Genomic DNA, 21,693 nt, shown 5'->3' on the forward strand with positions numbered 1-21,693 from the left:
TGTTACATGCTCCAACTTGAGGGGGGGGGGGGGGGGTGTTAAGGAAAGAAATCACAGAAATCACAAGAAATCACATAAATCACATATTTCTTCTAGCAAATATTTTCTCTTGTAATCTTAGTTTCATTATTATTATTCTTATTGATTCTATTTCCTTTCTCTGTACCTTATAGTATGTATATATAGGGGTGTACATCTTCTAATGAACAACAAAGACTAATAGACAGTTCATACATTTCTTTACAGTTCTGGAGTAGTTATAGGTTATATAATAGTGTGTAATTAAGTTCTCCATTTGTACTCCTGTTTATTATAGTGGATTTAGGTTGATGTGAGTAGCCCCGCAGACATAGGAGTGAGGCTCCGAACTGCATGAACATTTCCTGGTGCACGGTTCCTTTATTGCTTTCTATTTTATTTTATTTATTCTTTCTGGAGTAGTCCTGGAGCTAGTCCAATTTCATAATTAAAATAAAATTAAGTAGGAACCTTATGTTATTTCTTTCATTTAAGATCCACGTGCTTTTTCATTTATGTTTAATTGCTAGAATCGCTAGAAAAGTGATTGAAAGGGTCAAAGCAATTGAGGAATGCCAGTCTAAATTTCATGGAAAAGGGAAAGGAAGACAATAATCCTAGGATACGAAACACGTAGAAAAGTACAAATATATAAAATATAAGTGCGTATTTATAAATTTTTTTTCTTCATTTATGCATAAAAATTAATTGTTTATCAAATTCTTATTATTATTAGAAAAAGTATTTTTAAATTTTCTAAAATTAGAGAAATCAGTTTTAAATATTTTATAATGTTTTCATAAATTTATGGATGGAAATATTTCTCCAATGAAAACAAATTTAATTGTTGAGAATTTCCATATAGGAAAATGTCACGTAAGGCATAACATCATTCAACAGATTTTCTAGCCTATATAACATTGGCTAAACTTCACAATCCAACACATCAGCTGTTTTACAATCTCAAATAGTGAGACAACCTTTATTTTTGTAATGATCCGTGTCTTGTAAATTCTAAGATTGAACTTTTGCATGTTTTCCATTTAATCCATTGATGCTTTCTTTGATTTTTTTTTTTATCTCTCGTGAGAAATATCAAGAATACCGTTCTAGTAATTTGTTCTCAGTTTCATTTTTTTAAAGCTTTGATTACATATAAGGCATGGTAGTTATTTTCTCTCTCTATCTATCTCTATCTCTCTTTTATTTTGTGAATTGCATAGAATTAGGTCTTATGTTTCATCTCTCTCATGTCCAATGTATATTTAGTATATATGTCTGATATTTTTTTGAGGAATTATATTTTTTAGATTTCATTGTTCATCAGTCCATCAATATTTTTTTTACTTTGTTTCTCTTGGTGAGACACTTTAAAATTACTTTTCTAGACTTTAATTAATTATCTATATGTTTTGAATTTTTACTTGTAGTTTTGTCAGATCTGAGTATATGTATGATTTTTTTAAAACTAGACTTTCTGAGGAAATGGCTGAGATTTTTTGTCCGTTTGTCAAAATGAGAGTGTTTTTATAAAGATCGATATGATTTTGCTATAATGTTTATGTTAATCGATTAGTTCCTTTCTCTTGGTGAGCCACTTTGGAAATATATACCTTTCCAAATATTGATTCCTTTGTTGTTTCAATTTTTTGCCTTTTATTTTATATTTGGTTATATATAAGATTTTTTTTAAAGCTAGATTTTATGTGGGATTACAGATTCATCATTATAGAATATGATCTCTTTCATATTTAATATATATTAAGTGTATATGTCTGTGATATTTTTTTTTATAGAGTTTTTTTGAATAAGTATATGTCTAAAATTTCATTGTTCATCATTACCTGAAAATGAGTTTTTATTTATTTATTTAGAGTGTCATTAGTTTTGCTATAATGTTTTAGTTTATCTATTACTTTGTTTTTCTCGGTGAACGACTCTAGAATATCCTTTCTAGACTTTGATTCATTGTTTGGTTATTTAGAAATGTTTGGTTGTGCTATATTGTTCCATTGATATTTTTAATTAGTTGGACTATTGATTTGAAATTTGCTTGTTATTTCATTTGTGGACTTTGTTGCAGATGTCTACTTCTTTTCTGATATACACTGAGGAACAAGGATACATGAACATCACCACAAATGTTGTTAATGGTGCTTTGTTTTTGCTAGCTTACAACAAGGATTTTGACGCCTCTACGAGTCTATTGTTTGATGGTCTAAAAACCCTGACATGTTATATTTGCTAGAGATGGTGTTTGTTCTAAAAGAAACAGAAGGATATATACGGAATTGCAGGACGAAACACTAGGCAGCAATACCTTTGGCCTGTAACTTGGTGAAGCTGGTATAAATGTTTCGTTGAGTTAGAGTTCAATTTAGAACTGATTCTAACTATACTGTTCACCATCTGATCTTCAAATGTTTCTACATTATCCTCCTGAAGACCCTTAAAAAATTTCATTCTCAAGAATATAAGCATAATGTTCTGTGCAGTAATTGCATCAAAACAGCTTTTTGGTGCATTTTGACCATCATTCTTTTTGGCATGTTATCTTGTTTTTATGTAACAAACTTCATAAGAATTAGACACTATTTCTAGCAAATCATAAACTGCCAGTCTTTTCAAAATCATACAATAGTAGACGCGTAGAGGTGTCAAAATCCTTGTTGTAAGCTACCAAAGCCGAATCACCATTAGCAAGTTTTGTGGAGATGTCCATATATCCTTGATCTTGTGTAGCACATAAAACAAGTAGACATTCGCAACAAAGTCCCTAAAAAGAATCGAGAAGCAAAGTTAAAATTCGTAATCCAACTAAAAGTATCAAAGCGATAATAGAGCACAATAAAAACCCAAGTTCGGATACCTCACTAAAGATCAAACCCATGACCTCCCAATTGGGAGACTCACTTAGTGCCACTAGACCACAAGGTCATTGGTCTTAAATAACCCAACAAAAATCAAAGGGAACAGCGGTTGGAAATGACTACGGAAGAGATGCACTACCACAACTCCCATGTGAATTGGGACTTGTTTGATAATCCCATATAGACAAAGATAATCCATAGTAGACACCTTGCTTCCTCACTCCCTACCACAAATGGAGCGTGAAAGAACATATTGGATTAATTTATGCTCATCCTTTCTTAAGGTAATAGCGACCCACAAAGCCGATAGATACATAAATTGATGGAGCAATGGCTTTTACAATGTCCCAAGTGCACTAGCAATCTCCTTTAGACCAATGTCCCAAGTGCACTACCAATCTCCTTTACACCTGGGTCCTAGAAAGGAGGAGTATAAATTGCTCCAATATGTTCTTTCATGCTCCATTTGTGGTAGGGAGTGAGGAAGCAAAGGTGGCTACTATGGATTATCTTTGTCTATATGGATCATCAAACAAGTCCCAATTCACATGGGAGTTGTGGTGGCACAACTCTTCCGTAGTTAGTTCCAACCGTAGGTTTGTTTGATTTTTGTTGGGTCATTTAAGACCAATGACCTTGTGGTTTAGTGGCACCAAGTGGGTCACCCAATTGGGAGGTCATGGGTTTGAGACTCAGTGGGGGGCGATATTGACCCTTTGTGCTTTCGTAGGTTGAGAAAGTATTTATGAACAGATAGTATATTATAATAGAGTCAGTGTTGTAAAAATGCTTAATTATTGAAGATTATTTCGAATTACATAATACCCGCTTAAGATTTGTTGGATCAAAATTTTAGTTCATTTTAATTAATTATCTAATTGGATTTCCATTATGGTAGGGATTTTGTGTTATATTAGTAGGGTTTGGAGTAGTTTAGGGTATGCCTTACAATGTGAACTTGGTCCAAAAAATTATACATTTGCAGTTAACACATTATGTGTTTTTAGTTATTAAATTGTGCACCTATAAATAAATTGAACGTACATAATATTTAACTACGGATACATAATAGGTTAGCTATAGGCACATAAAATGTTGACGACATATTTTATACTTGTATTTAATATATTATGTGCTTTCAATTTATTTACAGACAAATAATAAGTGAACTGCATGCACATAATAGGTTAACTACAGACGCATAATTTGAATATCATTTTGGACTAGGGTCCAAAGTGCAAACTGGACCCTGGTCCTGGGTAGAATGTGCCTCTAATGGCTAACTAGGGCACTAGGCCCAACCACAATGGATCAAATTTTCTAGTTGTGCTTATGTCATCTTACTACCATGTCCCCCAAGATTAGTGCGACAAATTATATCGTGAACCAATGTCCACATAATTTTATAGACCCTAGATCAAAATGACGTCGTTTTGTGGCTTAGATTATAATGGTTTATAGTTGTCCCCACTTTTTTTGTTTTCAACAGTTTCTTTAGTAGTTTCATTTTTTTAGATTTTCTCTTGTAATGTTCATGGTGTCTCGTTTTTCCAAAAATCTAATTTGGATTTGGTCTTTGTGGATTTACTAGCAGGATCTGTGCTAGATATGGACGAGTTCATTGCTTAGCAAGATTTGGAAGTGTTAGACAAGATTATTTTCGTGTTTCTTATTTATTTTTTGGCCAGTTGCTTGAATATTTGCGTTTAATGTGATTAAATTTCCATTCGAGATGCTGTGATTACTTACCTAATAACGGTTTCTATGATATATTGTTTAATTATAATTGAGTTATTATGATTGAATTGCTAGACGAGATAATGTGTATTTTTGAATAGGGTTTTTATGTAGATCGAGTGGAGTAGCTTGAGTTATGTGTCTCGTATTATGGTCTTTTAAGTGTCTTGTATTATGAATTTATGTGCCTTAAGAGCATGACACACACAACATGTTTATGTGTATTATTTCTTGAGTTTATGTGTTTTATGTTATGAAATTATGTGCTTTAAGGTCATGACTTCTGTACCTAATACAGTGATGGTTGAGTAAAGATACATAATGTTTATGTACCTTGTGTTATCATGAGTTTATGTGTCTAGTTTTATGAATTTATGTATCTATGGGGTATAAAATAGGTGTCTAGTATAAAATGGTGTAAAATATAATGATTCTTATGCACTTAGATTGTGTAGTTTAGCTAGATACATTGAAGACTTTATTTTTATTTAGAGCATTGCTAAATTTATTCAGCATACTAGTATCCACCTCTACTTAATTAGAAATATGATCTCATTGTATACATGATTCAATCTCTATTTTATTTAAACTTGTGTGTTTTGTAGATGATCAGGATTATTTGTTATGGTTGTCAATGAGTTATGTGGATGATGCACACGATATGTATAATGACTACGTCTGTAAATTAGGTTTTAGTGTGAGGAGAGTCAATTAAAGATATAATGGTGTTACAGAAACAAAAAAGATGAAGAAGTTTTAGTGTCCAAAGGCTGGAATTAAATAAATGCAGGAAAGGGTTGTTAGTCAAAAGATGAGGTTAGTTCGAACATATAATGTTGTGATGCATTTATTCAATTTGATGTAGATGAGAAAGGCATGTTGACTATGACCTAGCATGAGATGGTGCATAATGATGAATTGGTTCCACCGAGTAAGAGTTATTCTTTAGGGATCGCATAGATCAATTGTCTAAGAATCATCTCTAAAGGATTTGAAGAAGAGTACGTGGTGTTGCTTATCAGATGGTATAAGATTTCTTATAATTAAAGCAATGTGGGGGGATGGAAAACGCCGAGAGTTAGTTAGAAAACACTCCGCAAATAGTGTTGTGCTTCCGCTTCTGTTTGCCTCCCTATGACGGCGCCTCCGAGGGCCGCCGCGCCCCCTCCCCCACCTTCGTGGACATTCTCTCATCTGCTGCCTCGCCTTCTCTCCTCCGTCCTCTGGAGAGGTTCAAAGGAATGCCTGCGGTTTCCTTATCTGATGAGGACGTCCAAAGCTTCTCGCACAAATTTCGTTTTGCGCTAGTCGGAAAATTTGCGAAAAGCCGCCCTCCAATGGCAGAGATCAGAAAGGCCTTCGACTTGATTGGTTTGGGGGTGCATTCTCGCTGGGATTGCTGGACCAACGCCATATCTTGTTGAACATCGATCATGAGGCCGACTTTCAACGGTGTTGGCTCCGGAAATCGTGGTCTATCAATGGCGCCCTCATGCGTGTTTTCAAATGGACACCGGACTTTAGGCCGGATTTTGAAACACGGATTGTGCCGGTCTGGATTGCCTTTGAGGGGTTGCCGGCTCATCTACAAGACAAACGAGCCATTTTTTCCATCGCAAATCTAATTGGATCGCCTCTGAAGGTGGATAGCTCTACCTTGCTGCATAACCGGCCTTCGGTTGCAAGGGTTTGTGTTGAATTGGACATTAGCGCCGACCTCATGCATTAGCTTTGGATAAACAATGGTTCATTTGGCGGTTTCACATAGAAAGTAACCTATGGGTTCGTTCCAACTTATTGCCAGGAATGTCAAAAATTTGGTTACATCATGGCAGATTGCAAAGCAAGGACCGACAATAAAAAACAGGAGATAAGGAAAGATTCTGGGGCTGATGATCAACGGCCCAGGCCTCTAATTTTTCCACCTAGGAAGAGATGGCGTCTAGCTGCCCACCCCGCAACTGCTGAAGTGCCTCCAATCCAGGCAGACCGCCAGCCGGAATCTGAAAGCTCTACAGCGCCGCTGGTTATTCCAGATGCCAATGCTTCTCTAGGCACTAATATTATTCACGACCAAGGGGTGGTTCACACCTCCCAGGCAGAGTCCCTACCCGACCACTTATCGGATGGTGACGATCTACAGAATGCAATGCCTTTCACTCAATCCCTCCTTGTGTCCTGGAAGGAAGCTAGCAAAGCTTTTGCTTCAAAGCTAGGCGGATCCAAACAAGACAATTTTGTCACTATCACTAAGAAAAAAAGTAGGCCTCGAAAGGACTATTCAACTCAGGTTCCGGCTGTCACAACCCGCCTGGCAGCGTGAAAAATTGCCAGAGTCTCTTTCTCTCATCGTTTGAAATGAATATACTCAGTTGGAATGTCAGGGGTCTATGTTGGTACCGTTGGTAGAAAACACAAATAATAATAAAAAATAAGATTATTATTTTCTGGAAAGAAGGGAAGAAAAGATGAAGAAATTTGGCTAGTGTTTGGTGTTGGATTTTTGCAAGAGTCAAGTGAGCACTCTTTCCTTAAAACCTTATTTGCCACCTCCCAAAGATGCTAGGAGCGTTGTGGCCTAGGCTTCCCAGTTATGAACAAGGAACACAGTATGGCTAAGAAGAGGAGTAGAAGCAGAATTTTGAGGTTGGAAAACAAAAGTTTCGTGCAGTGATCTTTCTGTTCTCACTGTGTGTAAAACTGTACTGCCTCTACCCTCTCTTATATAGGGTTGAAGGAGCCAATAGCCTTTATTATGGCAATTAAAAATGACATTAAAGCTGCCTTCCAACAGCTATAACAGCAGGCCACTACCTGGGAATTGAATTCAGAATTCAAAAATTGGAATTAATAGACAATTAATTCAATCCCCTCAACAGTCAGGCCAGCCAATTTCCGGACGACATTCGTGCCCCCAGGTGCCCGCGCACACGAGCTCGGGCTTCAATCAAGCCTTTTTCAATCTCTGCTAGTTGGAATTTGATTTGCACCCCCCCCCCGAACGAGAGAGCCTCTATGCTATACAATTCTACAAGCTTCAAAAGAGCTCTTGTATATAAGGGGGGAAAATCTTCATTCCAAAGCAATGTGGGACAAAAGCTCACTTTTTCCCTTCATTTTCCAACTCAAATGGGTCTACTTTGAGAATCAATATCTCATTCACCCATTATCCGTTTTGAGCGTACAATATATCGATCTCTTCGTCTCACTACGAAGAATCCGAATCCACTTTAACCCAACCCAAATTGGAAGTGGACCCCACTGATAATTGTACCACAAAATAGCCACTTAACATGCCATTTTATGCCATTTTTAGCTATTTTTTCCAACAATCCCCCACATGATTGAAAATTTAATTTTCGGGGTATTTTGAAATCGGAAACAACTGTGTTCAAACGGTCGATCCCTGCATAAGATAGGTAGGGAGTCACTATACCCTTTGAACCTTCCCTCGTAAAGACATGTTTACTCTACTGGTTGTACGGTAAAACGCGATGTCTTTGAACCGACTGCCGTTTGTGTAGATGATGACATATCTCACACAGGAATCTCCCAACCATGCTCTTGCTCTCACGAGTGTGCCCGTTTTGGTCGTGGGTCACCATTCCTGATTCTGCGAGAGTTTCTAAAGAATTGTGCCCAACAATTCTCCTTTGAAGAGACCTTCACTTCTCTCTAATATAGGTGATTCTTTCTCGAGTATCCTGCATACTCAAGAATCATTAAAGCATTAACATGCTAGCCTCTTGCAGGAGTCACTGTTTTAACAAGGAGTGGTAGGGAGTCCGAGACCCCCACAGTGACGCGCTCCGTTCCATAATTTAGTTGTCCCATTGAACCTAGGTGCCAGCTAGGTTGGGTATCTACTATAGAACTTTTTAGTCCAAGGGCAGTAGACCCATTCCTCGTTTCAACATCTCCACAACTTCTCTTCCTAACCCTTTGGTCAGTGGATCCGCTATATTATCTTTTGACTTTACGTAGTCAATCGAGACAACACTAGTTGTGAGTAGTTGTCTAATGGTATTATGTCTACGACGCACGTGTCTAGACTTACCATTATACATATGACTCTGTACTCTCCTAATTGTGGCTTGACTATCACAATGCACACATATTGGAGGTACCGGTCTTTCCCAATTAGGAATATCCTCTATAAAATGGCGTAGCCATTCAGCCTCTTCACAACCTTTGTCCAAGGCTATTAGCTCAGATTCCATCGTGGATCTAGCTATCACAGTTTGCTTAGAGGATTTCCATGCAACGGCTGCACCGGCTAGTGTAAACACGTAGCCACTCGTGGACTTAGAGTCCTTAATATCAGATATCCAGTTCGCGTCGCTTACCCTTCAAGTACAGCGGGATATCTCCCGTAGTGCAGTCCAAGATCACGAGTATACCTCAAGTATCTCATAACCTTTACTATTGCCTTCCAGTGCATAGCACCGGGGTTACTCGTATATCTACTGAGTTTACTAACCGCATCGGCAATATCCGGCCTAGTATAGCTCATAAGATACATCAAACTACCAATGACCCGAGCATATTCCACTTGAGAAATACCTTCTCCGTGGTTCTTGGTTAGATGAATATTTGTATCAAATGGTGTCCTAGCCACTTGACTATCATCCTTGTTAAATTTCTCAAGGATTTTGTCAATATAATGTGATTGGCTCAACACGAGACCATCAGGTCTTCTAATGATTTTAATCCCGAGGATTAAATCAGCCAAACCCATATCCTTCATGTCAAATCTCGCATTTAACATGTTTTTAGTAGACTTGATCATCCAATCATTACTACCAACGATGAGAATATCATCGACATATAAACAAAGGATGACATAGTCGTCTATCGTTTCCTTAACGTAGACACATTTGTCACTTTCGTTTATTTTAAACCCGTTAGTTAACATCGCATGGTCAAACTTCTCGTGCCACTGCTTAGGCGCTTGTTTTAAACCATAGAGCGATTTAACCAACTTACACACTTTCCTTTCTTGGCCCGGAACCACGAACCCTTCGGGTTGTTCCATATAGATTTCCTCATCTAATTCGCCGTTTAGGAAAGCGGTTTTCACATCCATTTCATGAACTTCCAAGTTCCGCAACGCGGCTATGGCAAGTATCATCCTAATGGAGTTTATTCTCGTCACGGGAGAATACGTGTCGAAGTAATCGAGGCCCTCGCGTTGCCTGTAACCCTTGATTACAAGCCTAGCCTTATACTTCTCGATGGAACCGTCCGGTTTCATCTTCCTTTTAAAGACCCACTTGGATCTTAAGGGTTTACTACCAGGAGGAAGATCAACGAGTTCCCAAGTGTGATTCTGTAGGATAGAATCCACTTCACTTTTTATAGCCTCTTTCCACATTGGTCCTTCCGTAGAAGTCACAGCTTCTACATACGTTCGAGGCTCGTTCTCTATAAAACAAGATAGAAAATCGGGTTCATTTTCTAATAAACAAGTTAGAGTACCCGAATCGTACTCTAACAAGTAAGTTAGAAAATCAGGACTGAATGATTTTCCAACTCTCGCCCGCTTACTGCGTCTCGGTTCGAGCTCGGGTTCTCTCTCGGATTCCCCACTATCATTATCCATAGTTTCGTCAAACGTTCATTTTGACGTACTTGGTCCCTCGTTGGACCTACAAGGAAATATATTTTCAAAGAAATATGCATTGCTTGATTCTATTATCGTGTTCTCGTGTACATCCGGATTATGGGACTCATGTACTAAGAACCGATAAGCACTACTATTATGTGCATAGCCAATAAAGATATAGTCCACCGTCTTAGGACCTATCTTTACTTTCTTAGGTGTTGGCACCAAAACTTTGGCAAGACACACCCACACTTTCAGGTACTGGTAGGAAGGTTTCCTACCGTTCCACAGCTCATAAGGAGTCTTATCGAGCTTCTTTCGGGGTACCTTATTCAAAAGGTAGTTACTTGTCAAAATCGCCTCACCCCACGCATCTTGAGGTAAGCCTGAACTTATAAGCATCGCATTCATCATGTCTTTCAATGTACGATTCTTTCGTTCGGCAACACCGTTCGATTGAGGTGAGTAAGGTGCCGTACGCTCGTGTATGATACCTACACTTGCACAGAAGTCACCAATAGGTGCTTCATACTCACTACCTCGATCGCTTCTAACCTTCTTAATTCTCCGATTAAGTTGGTTTTCCACTTCATTCTTATAAAGAACGAATTTATCAACGGCTTCATCTTTGCTCTTAAGCAAATACACATAGCAGTATCGTGTGCTATCGTCGATAAATGTGATAAAATACTTATTACCACCTCTCGTTTGTATCGATCTAAAATCGCACAAATCACTATGGATTAATTCTAGTGCTTCAGTTTCCCTTTCAACCGATTTGAAAGGTATTTTCGTTAGTTTTGCCTCAACACAAATTTCACACTTGTTATTTGTGTCAATTTGAAAGTTAGGAATATGGTCCATGCTAATTAATCTACGCATAGAATTAAAATTAACATGACCTAGTATACCATGCCATAAATTGGAAGACTCAAGCAAGTAAACAGAATTAACTTTGCTTTTATTGATAACATGAATTACACTGAGCTTAAACAGCCCATCAGTTACATATCCTTTACCAACAAACATCCCTAACTTGGACAAAACTACTTTGTCTGACTCGAACACAATGCGAAAACCATTCTTGTTCAACAGAGAGCCAGACACAAGATTCTTCCTCAGCTCAGGAACATACAGCACGTTCTTCAACGTCAGTTCCTTCCCGGAAGTCATCTTCAGAACCACCTTGCCCATGCCTTCCACAGCAGACTGAGCAGAGTTTCCCATCCACACCTTTTCACCCTCAATGGTCTAAAAGGTGTTGAACATCTCTCGGTTGCAACACAAGTGCCTGGTTGCACCGGTATCAATGAACCATTCACGAGGGTTTGAGCCCACGAGGTTCACCTCGGGCACCATAGCCGAAAGGCTAATCTCGACCTCTTTCTGACTGCTATCTCTAACAACATTGGCTTCAGAACTCTTGTTCTCCATCCTTGGAGCCTTGCATTCAGATGCTCTGTGGCCATGCTTGCCACAATTGTAGCACTCACCAGGAAACTTGTTCTTGGTAACGCCACCTTTCGGACCTAGCTTTCGCTTGTCCTTCTTGTTCCTCGTGGAGCTCTTACCGTGCTCCACAACGTTGGCCTTAGCGTCAACAACGATAGGAGCCTTCCTATCATTCGTCCTGTTCCCTTCCTCAATCCTGAGTCGCTGGATCAGGTCCTCCAGATTCATCTCCTTTCGCTTACGCTTAAGGTAGTTCTTGAAGTCCTTCCACCCTGGAGGCAACAAATGGATCACAGATCCCACTTGGAAGGCTTCACTTAGCACCATGCCCTCGTCGCGGATCTCATCAAAGATTAATTGCAAATCTTCTACCTGACTTAGCACGGTCTTTGAATCAACCATTTTGAAGTCGAGGAATCGACCAACTACAAATTTCTTTGAGCCAGCATCCTCACTACGGTATTTATGATCCAAAGCTTCCCACAACGCTTTTGATGTGCTTATCTTTCGATATACATCATATAGCGTGTCACACAATCCATTCAGGATGTAGTTTCGGCAAAGGAAGTCTGAATCCTTCCAATAGCCAACTGCCATCACGGATTGTGCATCTTGTTCCTTCAACTCGGGAACCTTCTTGGACAAGAACCTTGCCAAGCCGAGAGTTGCTAGGTTGAACAACATCTTCTGTTGTCACCTCTTGATGTTCAAACCAACACCGGTGAACTTCTCCGGCTTTTCAGCCGAACCACTCGGTACCGAAGGTACCCGAGACATGGGAATGTATCCCTCAGTGCTCCCACCATCTTGTGAACCAACGTTCACTGGTGTAGCTTGGGAATTAGCAACATTGTTGCCATTCCCTCCACTGTTATCCGCAACAACGTTATTGTTGCCGTTTCTTCCATTGTTGTCCGCAACAACATTATCCTCCCCATCAATTGGCAGTACGGGATGCTCCATTTTCTTCAAGGAAATTCGGAGAAGACCACTAACGGGAAAACAAATATATAAGGTTTTAAGACTGTTGGTACCGTTGGTAGAAAACACAAATAATAATAAAAAATAAGATTATTATTTTCTGGAAAGAAGGGAAGAAAAGATGAAGAAATTGGGCTAGTGTTTGGTATTGGGTTTTTGCAAGAGTTAAGTGAGCACTCTTTCCTTAAAACCTTATTTGCCACCTCCCAAAGATGCTAGGAGCGTTGTGGCCTAGGCTTCCCAGGATAAAACTTGCTAGTGATTCAATGTTTGAGCACTCAAACAAGGAATCCGGCGAGCAAGACACGGTTATGAACACAGTATGGCTAAGAAGAGGAGTAGAAGCAGTATTTTGAGGTTGGAAAACAAAAGTTTCGTGCAGTGTTCTTCCTGTTCTCACTGTGTGTAAAACTGTACTGCCTCTACCCTCTCTTATATAGGGTTGAAGGAGCCAATAACCTTTATTATGGCAATTAAAAATGACATTAAAAATGCCTTCCAACAGCTAGCCACTACCTGGGAATTGAATTTCGGGTTCCTTCCGGACGACATCCGTGCCCCCCCAGGAGCTCGGGCTTGAATCAAGCGTTTTTCAATCTCTGCTAGTTGGAATTTGATTTGCACGCACCCCCCCTCCCCCGCGCGAGAGAGCTTCTACGCTATACAATTCTACAAGTTTCAAAAGAGCTCTTGTATATAAGGGGGGAAAATCTTCATTCCAAAGCAATGTGGGACAAAAGCTCACTTTTTCCCTTCATTTTCCAACTCAAATGGGTCTACTTTGAGAATCAATATCTCATTCACCCATTATCCGTTTTGAGCGTACAATATATCGATCTCTTCGTCTCACTACGAAGAATCCGAATCCACTTTAACCCAACCCAAATCAGAAGTGGACCCCACTGATAATTGTACCACAAAATAGCCACTTAACATGCCATTTTATGCCATTTTTACCTATTTTTCCCAACAGTCTACTCTCCTCACAACGTAGGCTTAAACTATTCCTCCGATTTGAGCACATCCACTTCGCCTCAATAATCGAGCCCTTGCTCACTCCCGACACACTACCTTCCTTGTCTCAGGAGCTTGGTCTGATGATTTTGACCTCGACATCATAGCTGACTCAGATCAATTTATCTGCAGTCGGGTTCTTTATGAACCTTGGCATTATGCTTTCTTTTTCGTGGCAGTTTATGGTAAACATTCAAGGGCTGAGAGAGCACATCTTTGGTGACAACTTACATCTTTGTTGGAAGGCTCCTCACTGGTTTTAATTGGGGGCGATTTCAATGTGATCTCCAGTATTTCTAAATATCGGGGAAATACACTACCGGACACAAATTACATTGGGACTTCTCCAGCTTCATTCATGACAATAATCTTTTCGACTTGGCTGCAATGGGGAGCATTTACACCTGCCATGGGATGCGAACTACGGGGGCTGTCTGGAAAAGGTTAGATCGTTTTCTCTTGAATTCCCCCTGTCGTGACTCGTTGACTGAAGTGCAAATTAGAGTGCTTGCGAGAACAACATCAGACCATGCTCCTCTAATGTTCACTACTTCTAAGGATAACATGTCCTGCCCAAAGAAATTTAGATTTCAACGTATGTGGATGTCTCATCCAGATTTTAAGCGTTTGGTTCGCCAAAATTGGGCTTTACCGGTCGATGAAGGCGGCATGAGAGCACTTGCTTACAAGCTTAAGCGACTGAAAATAGCTCTAAGGTGTGGAATAAAGACATCTTTGGGAACATTTTTGATCGCGTGAAGGCATCAGAAGCTGCAGTAGCAGAGGCTGAACAAAGCTTTGCAGATACTCCCTCTAGGGAAAATCGAGCCTCACTTCATGCACTTCAGCCTGATCTTCAGATGGCGCTTAAGTAAGAAGAATGTTTTTGGAGACAAAAGGCCAGGATAAAGTGGTTTAGAGAAGGAGATGCTAATACCCGGTATTTTCATTCAGTCGTAAAAAACAGGCACCGACGACAATAGGGGAGGAAAATAGTAATGAAGGCCGTTTGCTAACCACCCAGGCAGATATTCAAGGGGAGGTAGTCAGGTTTTACTCCAGTCTTTTCTCAGCAGATTATTGTCCGGGTTTAGCCGCCCTTCTCAATTGTCTCTCATCAGGGTTGTTTGATCACGAACCATCTATGTCTTAGCTCCTCTCAGGCGAGAAGAAGTTAAGGAGGCAGTCTTGAAGTTGGATCCGGATAGCGCAGCGGGGCCTGATGGTTTTTCGTGTGTTTTTTTCAGGGATTGTTGGGATTTGGTAAATGATGACGTTTTCTGGGCAGTGCAGGATTTCTTTTTTGGAGTTCCGGTTCCCCGAGCAACAACAAGTGCACAAATAGTCTTGATCCCAAAGAAGTCAAATCCGGACTCCTTTACTGATTATAGGCCAATTTGTCTGTGTACTTTCATCAGTAAGGTTTTCACAAGAGTAATCTCCTCTAGATTGGCTGCGGTTCTGCCCAACTTGATTTCTAAGGAACAGGCGGGCTTTGTTCAAAGCCGAAATATTCAGGATAACATATTGCTTGCCTTTGAATTGATGCAGTACCTTGACAAGAAATGTCGTGGATTGAACGTTATTGTTAAGCTAGATATGATGAAGGCTTTTGACAGAGTGTCTTGGTTGTTTTTGCAAGCTGTTTTGGAAAAGCTGGGTTTCCCGGCTTTGTTTGTGAATATTGTTATGCCCAATTTGGAAGCAACAAGTCGGTTCTGGTAAATGGGGTTAGCTGCAGCCGTTTTCAACCGTCTAGAGGAGTCAAGCAGGGTGATCCGCTATCGCCTCTCTTATTCATTTTGGCGTCTGAGGCTCTTTCTCGCTCCCTCATATTGAAAATGGGGGTCAGATTGTTGTCGCCTTATGCCACAGCCCCGAGCTGCCCCGGTATCTCCCATCTAGCGTTCGCCGATGACATCGTCATTTTTGTTAATGGCTCATCGGCCTCCCTAAAAGCTCTCGCAGATGTTCTAAACCAATATCAGGAAGGCTCGAGACAAAAAATTAATTATAACAAGAGTTTTTTTGTTACCTCCAGGAAGTGCCAAACAGCACGGGCCAGCAGCATGTCGCGTATCCTGGGTATGCAGCAGTCAACTTGGCCTTTCCGTTATCTTGGTGTAAATCTGTTTAAAGGCAGAAATCGGCCACTATACTATCAACATATTCTTGAAAAGGTAGATGCAAAGCTACTCAGCTGGCAGTGAAAGTTACTTTCTCCAGGAGGACGGCTAACGCTCGTTCGACATGTTTTGTCTTCAATCCCTATATTCACAGCAGCTTCGGTCCTATTGCTAACACAGACTATTCGCTCGCTGGAATGTAAATTTCCAAACTTCTTCTGGGGTGTGGACAATGGCAGGACAAAGCGGCACTGGGCCTCGTGGAGTAAATTATGTTACCCCGAAGATAAGGGAGGCCTGGGGATTAGGTCCCTCGACACTATCGAAGAGGCAGCTTCTGCGAAATTGCTGTTTAATCTTCTTTGTGGAGCAACCTTATGGAGCAACTTTATGGATTCCTCATATATTGGTGGCTCTAGTTCGGCCCCCTCGCTCACTTGGAAAAGAATGCAACAGATTCAAGACTTTGTCGAGTACAAACTTCATAAGAATTAGACAACAAGACAACATGCAAAAAGATTGATGTTCAGAATGCACCAAAAAACTGTTTTACTGCAATTATTATCAGAACATTATGCTTATATAATTGAAAATGAAATTTGTTAAGGGTCTTCGGGAGAATAACACAGAAAGCTAGATTTGAAGATCGATCGAATGGTGAGCAATATAGTTAGACTCAGTTTTAAACTGAACTCTAACTCCAAGAAACATTTATACCAGCTTCACCAAGTTACAAGTCATAGGTAATGTTGCCAAGTGTTTCATCCCACAATTCCATAAAACTCTTTTATGTTTCTTTTTGAACAGACACTATCTCTAGCAAATCATAAACTGCCAGTCTTTTCAAAATCATACAATAGTAGACGCGTAGAGGTGTCAAAATCTTTGTTGTAAGCTAGCAAAGCAAAATCACCATTAACAACTTTTGTGGTGACGTCCATATATCCTTGATCTTGTGTAGCACATAAAAGAAGTAGACATTCGCAAAAAAGTCCCTAAAAAGAATCGAGAAGCAAAGTTAAAATTAGTAATCCAACTAAAAGTATCAAAGCGGTAATAGAGCACAATAAAAAGTATCAAAGCGGTAATAGAGCACAATAAAAACCCAAGTTCAGATAACTCACTAAGGCTCAAACCCATGACCTCCCAATTAGGAAATCCACTTAGTGCCACTAGATCACAAGGTCATTGGTCTTAAATGACCCAACAAAAATTAAAGGGACATGCGGTTGGAAATGACTACGGAAGAGATGCGCTACCACAACTCCCATGTGAATTGGGACTTGTTTGATGATCACATATAGACAAAGATAATCCATAGTAGAGACCTTGCTTCCTCAATCCCTAGCACAAATGGAGCGTGAAAGAACATATTGAATCAATTTATGCTCCTCCTTTCTGAAGGTAATAGCGACCCACAAAGCCGATACATACATAAATTGAAGGTGCAATGGCTTTTACAATGTCCCAAGTGCACTAGCAATCTCCTTTAGACCAATGTCCCATGTCTAAAGGAGATTGCTAGTGCACTTGGGACATTGGTCTAAAGGAGATTGCTAGTGCATTTGGGACATTGTAAAAGCCATTGCACCTTCAATTTATGTATCTATCGGCTCTGTGGGTCGCTATTACCTTCAGAATGGATGAGCATAAATTGATCTAATATGTTCTTTCACACTCCATTTGTGGTAGGGAGTGAGGAAGCAAGGTGTCTACTATGGATTATCTTTGTCTATATGGATCATCAAACAAGTCCCAATTCACATGGGTGTTGTGGTGGCACAACTCTTCCGTAGTTAGTTCCAACAGTAGGTTCCTTTGATTTTTGTTGGGTCATTTAAGACCAATGACCTTGTGGTTTAGTGGGACCAAGTGGGTCTCCCAATTGGGAGGTCATGGGTTTGAGACTGAGTGGGGGGCGATATTGACCCTTTGTGCTTTAGTAGGTTGAGAAAGTATTTATGAACAGATAGTATATTATAATAGAGTCAGTGTTGTAACAAGGCTTAATTTTTGAAGATTATTTCAAATTACATAATACCCGCTTAAGATTTGTTGGATCAAAATTTTAGTTCATTTCAATTAATTATCTAATTCGATTTCCATTATGGTTGGGATTTTGTGTTATATTAGTAGGGTTTGGAGCAATTTAGGGTCTACCTTGCAATGTGAACTTGGTCCAAAAAATTATACATTTGCAGTTAACACATTATGTGTTTTTAGTTATTAAATTATGCACCTATAAATAAATTGAAGGTACATAATATTTAACTACGGATACATAATAGGTTAGCTATAGGCACATAAAATGTTAACGACATATTCTATGCTCGTATTTAATATATTATGTGCCTTCAATTTATTTACAGACAAATAATCTGTTAACTGCATGCACATAATATGTTAACTACAGACGCATTATTTGAATATCATTTTGGACCAGGGTCCAAAGTGCAAACTGGACCCTAGTCCTTGGTAGAATGTGCCTCTACTGGCTAACTAGGGCACTAGGCCCAGCCACATTGGATCAACTTTTCTAGTTGTGCTGATGTCATCTTACTACCATGTCCCCCAAGATTAGTGCGACAAATTATATTGTGAACCAATGTCCACATAATTTTATAGACCCTAGATTGTAATGACGTCGTTTTGTGGCTTAGATTATAATGGTTTATAGTTGTCCCCACTTTTTTCGTTTTCAACAGTTTCTTTAGTAGTTTCATTTTTTAGATTTTCTCTTGCAATGTTTATGGTGTCTAGTTTTTCCAATACTCTAATTTGGATTTGGTCTTTGTGGACTTACTAGCAGGATCTATGCTAGATATGGACGAGTTCATTGCTCAGCAAGATTTGGAAGTGTTAGACAAGATTATTTTCGTGTGTTTCTTATTTATTTTTTGGCCAGTTGCTTGAATATTTACGTTTAATGTGATTAAATTTCCATTTCAGATGCTGTGATTACTTACCTAATAACGGTTTCTATGATATATTGTTTAATTATTATTGAGTTATTATGATTGAATTGCTAGACGAGATAATGTGTATTTTTGAATAGGGTTTATATGTAGATGGAGTGGAGTAGCTTGAGTTATGTGTCTCGTATTATTGTTTTTAAGTGTCTCGTATTATGAATTTATGTGACTTAAGAGCATGACACACACAACATGTTTATGTGTATTATTTCATGAGTTTATGCGTTTTATGTTATGAAATTATGTGCTTTAAGGTCATGACTTCTATACCTAATACAGTGATGGTTGAGTAAAGATACATAATGTTTATGTACCTTGTGCTATCATGAGTTTATGTGTCTAGTTTTATGAATTTATATATCTAAGGGGTATAAAATAGGTGTCTAGTATAAAATGGTGTAAAATATAATGATTCGTATGCACTTAGATTGTGTAATTTAGCTAGATACATTGAAGACTTTATTTTTATATAGAGCATTGCTAAATTTATTCAGCATATCAGTATCCACCTCTACTTAATTAGAAATATGATCTCATTGTATACATGATTCAATCTCTATTTTATTTAAACTTGTGTGTTTTGTAGATGATCAGGATTATTTGTTATGGTTGTCAATGATTTCTGTGGATGATGCACACGATATGTATAATGACTACGTCTGTAAATTAGGTTTTAGTGTGAGGAGAGTCAAGTAAAGATATAATGGTGTTACACAAACAAAAAAGATGAAGAAGTTTTAGTGTCCGAAGGCTTGATTTAAATAAATGCATGCATTTATTCAATTTGATGTAGATGAGAATGGCATGTGGACTATGACCTAGCATGAGAAGGTGCATAATGATGAATTGGTTCCACCGAGTAAGAGTTATTCTTTAGGGATCGCATAGATCAATTGTCTAAGAATCATCTCTAAAGGATTTGAAGAAGAGTACGTGGAGTTGCCTTATCAGATGATATAAGATTTCTTAAAATTAAAGCAGTGGGGGGGGGGGGGGGGGGGGGTCACCATTTATTGGTTTTATAAGTAGAGATGCATACAATTCTGTATTGATTAATTTATTGAAGAGCTTGGATAGAACTAACTCTAATTCATTAATTGAAATATTTAGGCCGAGGTAGTCTAGTAAATATGACTTCTTATTTTTTGATTTTGAAGTGGATTCTGACTCAAGATATTGCAATTTTTTTTTTTTGGAGGGATGGACAAATGAAATGGGATTATCAATTTTTTGGACACTTGTTAGTCCATGATATAACATATCACACTAACAAATATCATATGATTTGTGGTCTGTTTGTTGGTATGAATATTATGTTTGGATGTGTTTTTTTTTTTTTTTAATGAATGAGAGGATTGAATCTTTTGTTGGTTTTTAGGTCTTTTTTGAAATCTATTGATGGTAGATGTCCTCAAATTATAATGATTGATCAATGTTTTTCTATAGTCGCTGGCTCGCTGCTATTTGTCAAGTATTTCCAAGTTCACATCATTGACATTATATATGGCATATTGGTGAGAATTTAAATCACACCAAGGGATAAAGAAATCAAAAAGTTTTTTTTTTTTTAGATTTATTCAATTGTTTGTTGAAATATACGATACAGAGGCAGAGTTTGAATTTTATTAGACACGGTATTGCTTGATATGTTCTGGACATTTATCATTGGTTTTATGTGTCTGTAGTTTTTGTTTTATGTGCCTTCACATAATCACATGTGAGTTTATGTGTCTCTGCCATATAATATTATTGTGTATGGTTTTGATATGCCATGAATTAGCCTTATATTTGTGCTCATTTATGCTTGCTTTTGGCTCAAATTTTAGGTAAATAATGGTGCAACAATGAAAATTTGGTGTATTTTGATTGAAGGAAGAAATGATTAAGTAATGGTGCAAGGAATTATGAAATGACGCTAATCTTGGGAGAAAACGAGGCTTAAAAGCACAAGGAAGCACCTGAAGGCACACCGAGGAACGAAGGAGCAAAATGAGCGTGAAGGTCATTCATGTAAGGGGAGCCAGAAAATTCATGTAAGGGGAGTCAGGATCATAGAAAATCTGCATTCCAGATCGAATCGCAGCAAGATCGTCCGTCTATCCAAGGATCCAATCTGGATTCCTCCGTCTAGGCGAAGGATCGAATATATTTTCGCCCTAATCAAATCCAGCGAAGGTTCCCTCCTTCATAAAATGGCCGATTAAGGTGAGTCTCTCCTAGATTGCCGCTATCTTCTCCAATTTTACTTCTGAAAACCTCACAGTCGGCTTTCCTCGACCCTCTTCTGCTTCTAGATATCTCCTTCGCAATAGATCAACTCGATCGCTCTCAAATCTGGAATTAGCATAACATTGAGGCACGATTTCTGGGAAGCGGACACAACCTGACAACAAATCCCCCATCTGATCTTCAATCGAAGCTTCTGGAGACCTCCTTGACACTATCGCTGATTTCGCGATCTCCGGCGACGTAGCCGCTGCCGGAAACTGCTCCACCACCGCCCAATGTTCGACAATAGTAAGAAAGGGGTGAACATGAGAAAAGAGAAAAGTTCCCATGGTAAATCGGACCTCTCAAATGCAAAATGACGGAATACGGCTGTAAGGATTTATTAGACCAAAGTTAATTGATTTCGAGGACCAAACTGATGAATATGGAATTGATGGACTACATTGACAGTTCGCCAACAATTGAGGGACAAAATCGTTGATTTCTCCTTTATTTTAGTAATTACCAAAATTTGAAGAATCGGGACGAAACTCAAAATCACGAATTAAAAAATCAATATTAACATTAGTTTTCCTAATTTCAAAACTTATCTTGAATTAGCAAATATACATTTTAAAAGTGTAAATAAATAATAAAAATACATAATAAATAACTAATTAATTAATTATTTGATTTATTTCTTTGTGTTT

This window comes from Ipomoea nil, unplaced genomic scaffold (genome assembly GCF_001879475.1).
Source record: "Ipomoea nil cultivar Tokyo-kokei standard unplaced genomic scaffold, Asagao_1.1 scaffold2537, whole genome shotgun sequence".
Classification (NCBI taxonomy): domain Eukaryota; kingdom Viridiplantae; phylum Streptophyta; class Magnoliopsida; order Solanales; family Convolvulaceae; genus Ipomoea; species Ipomoea nil.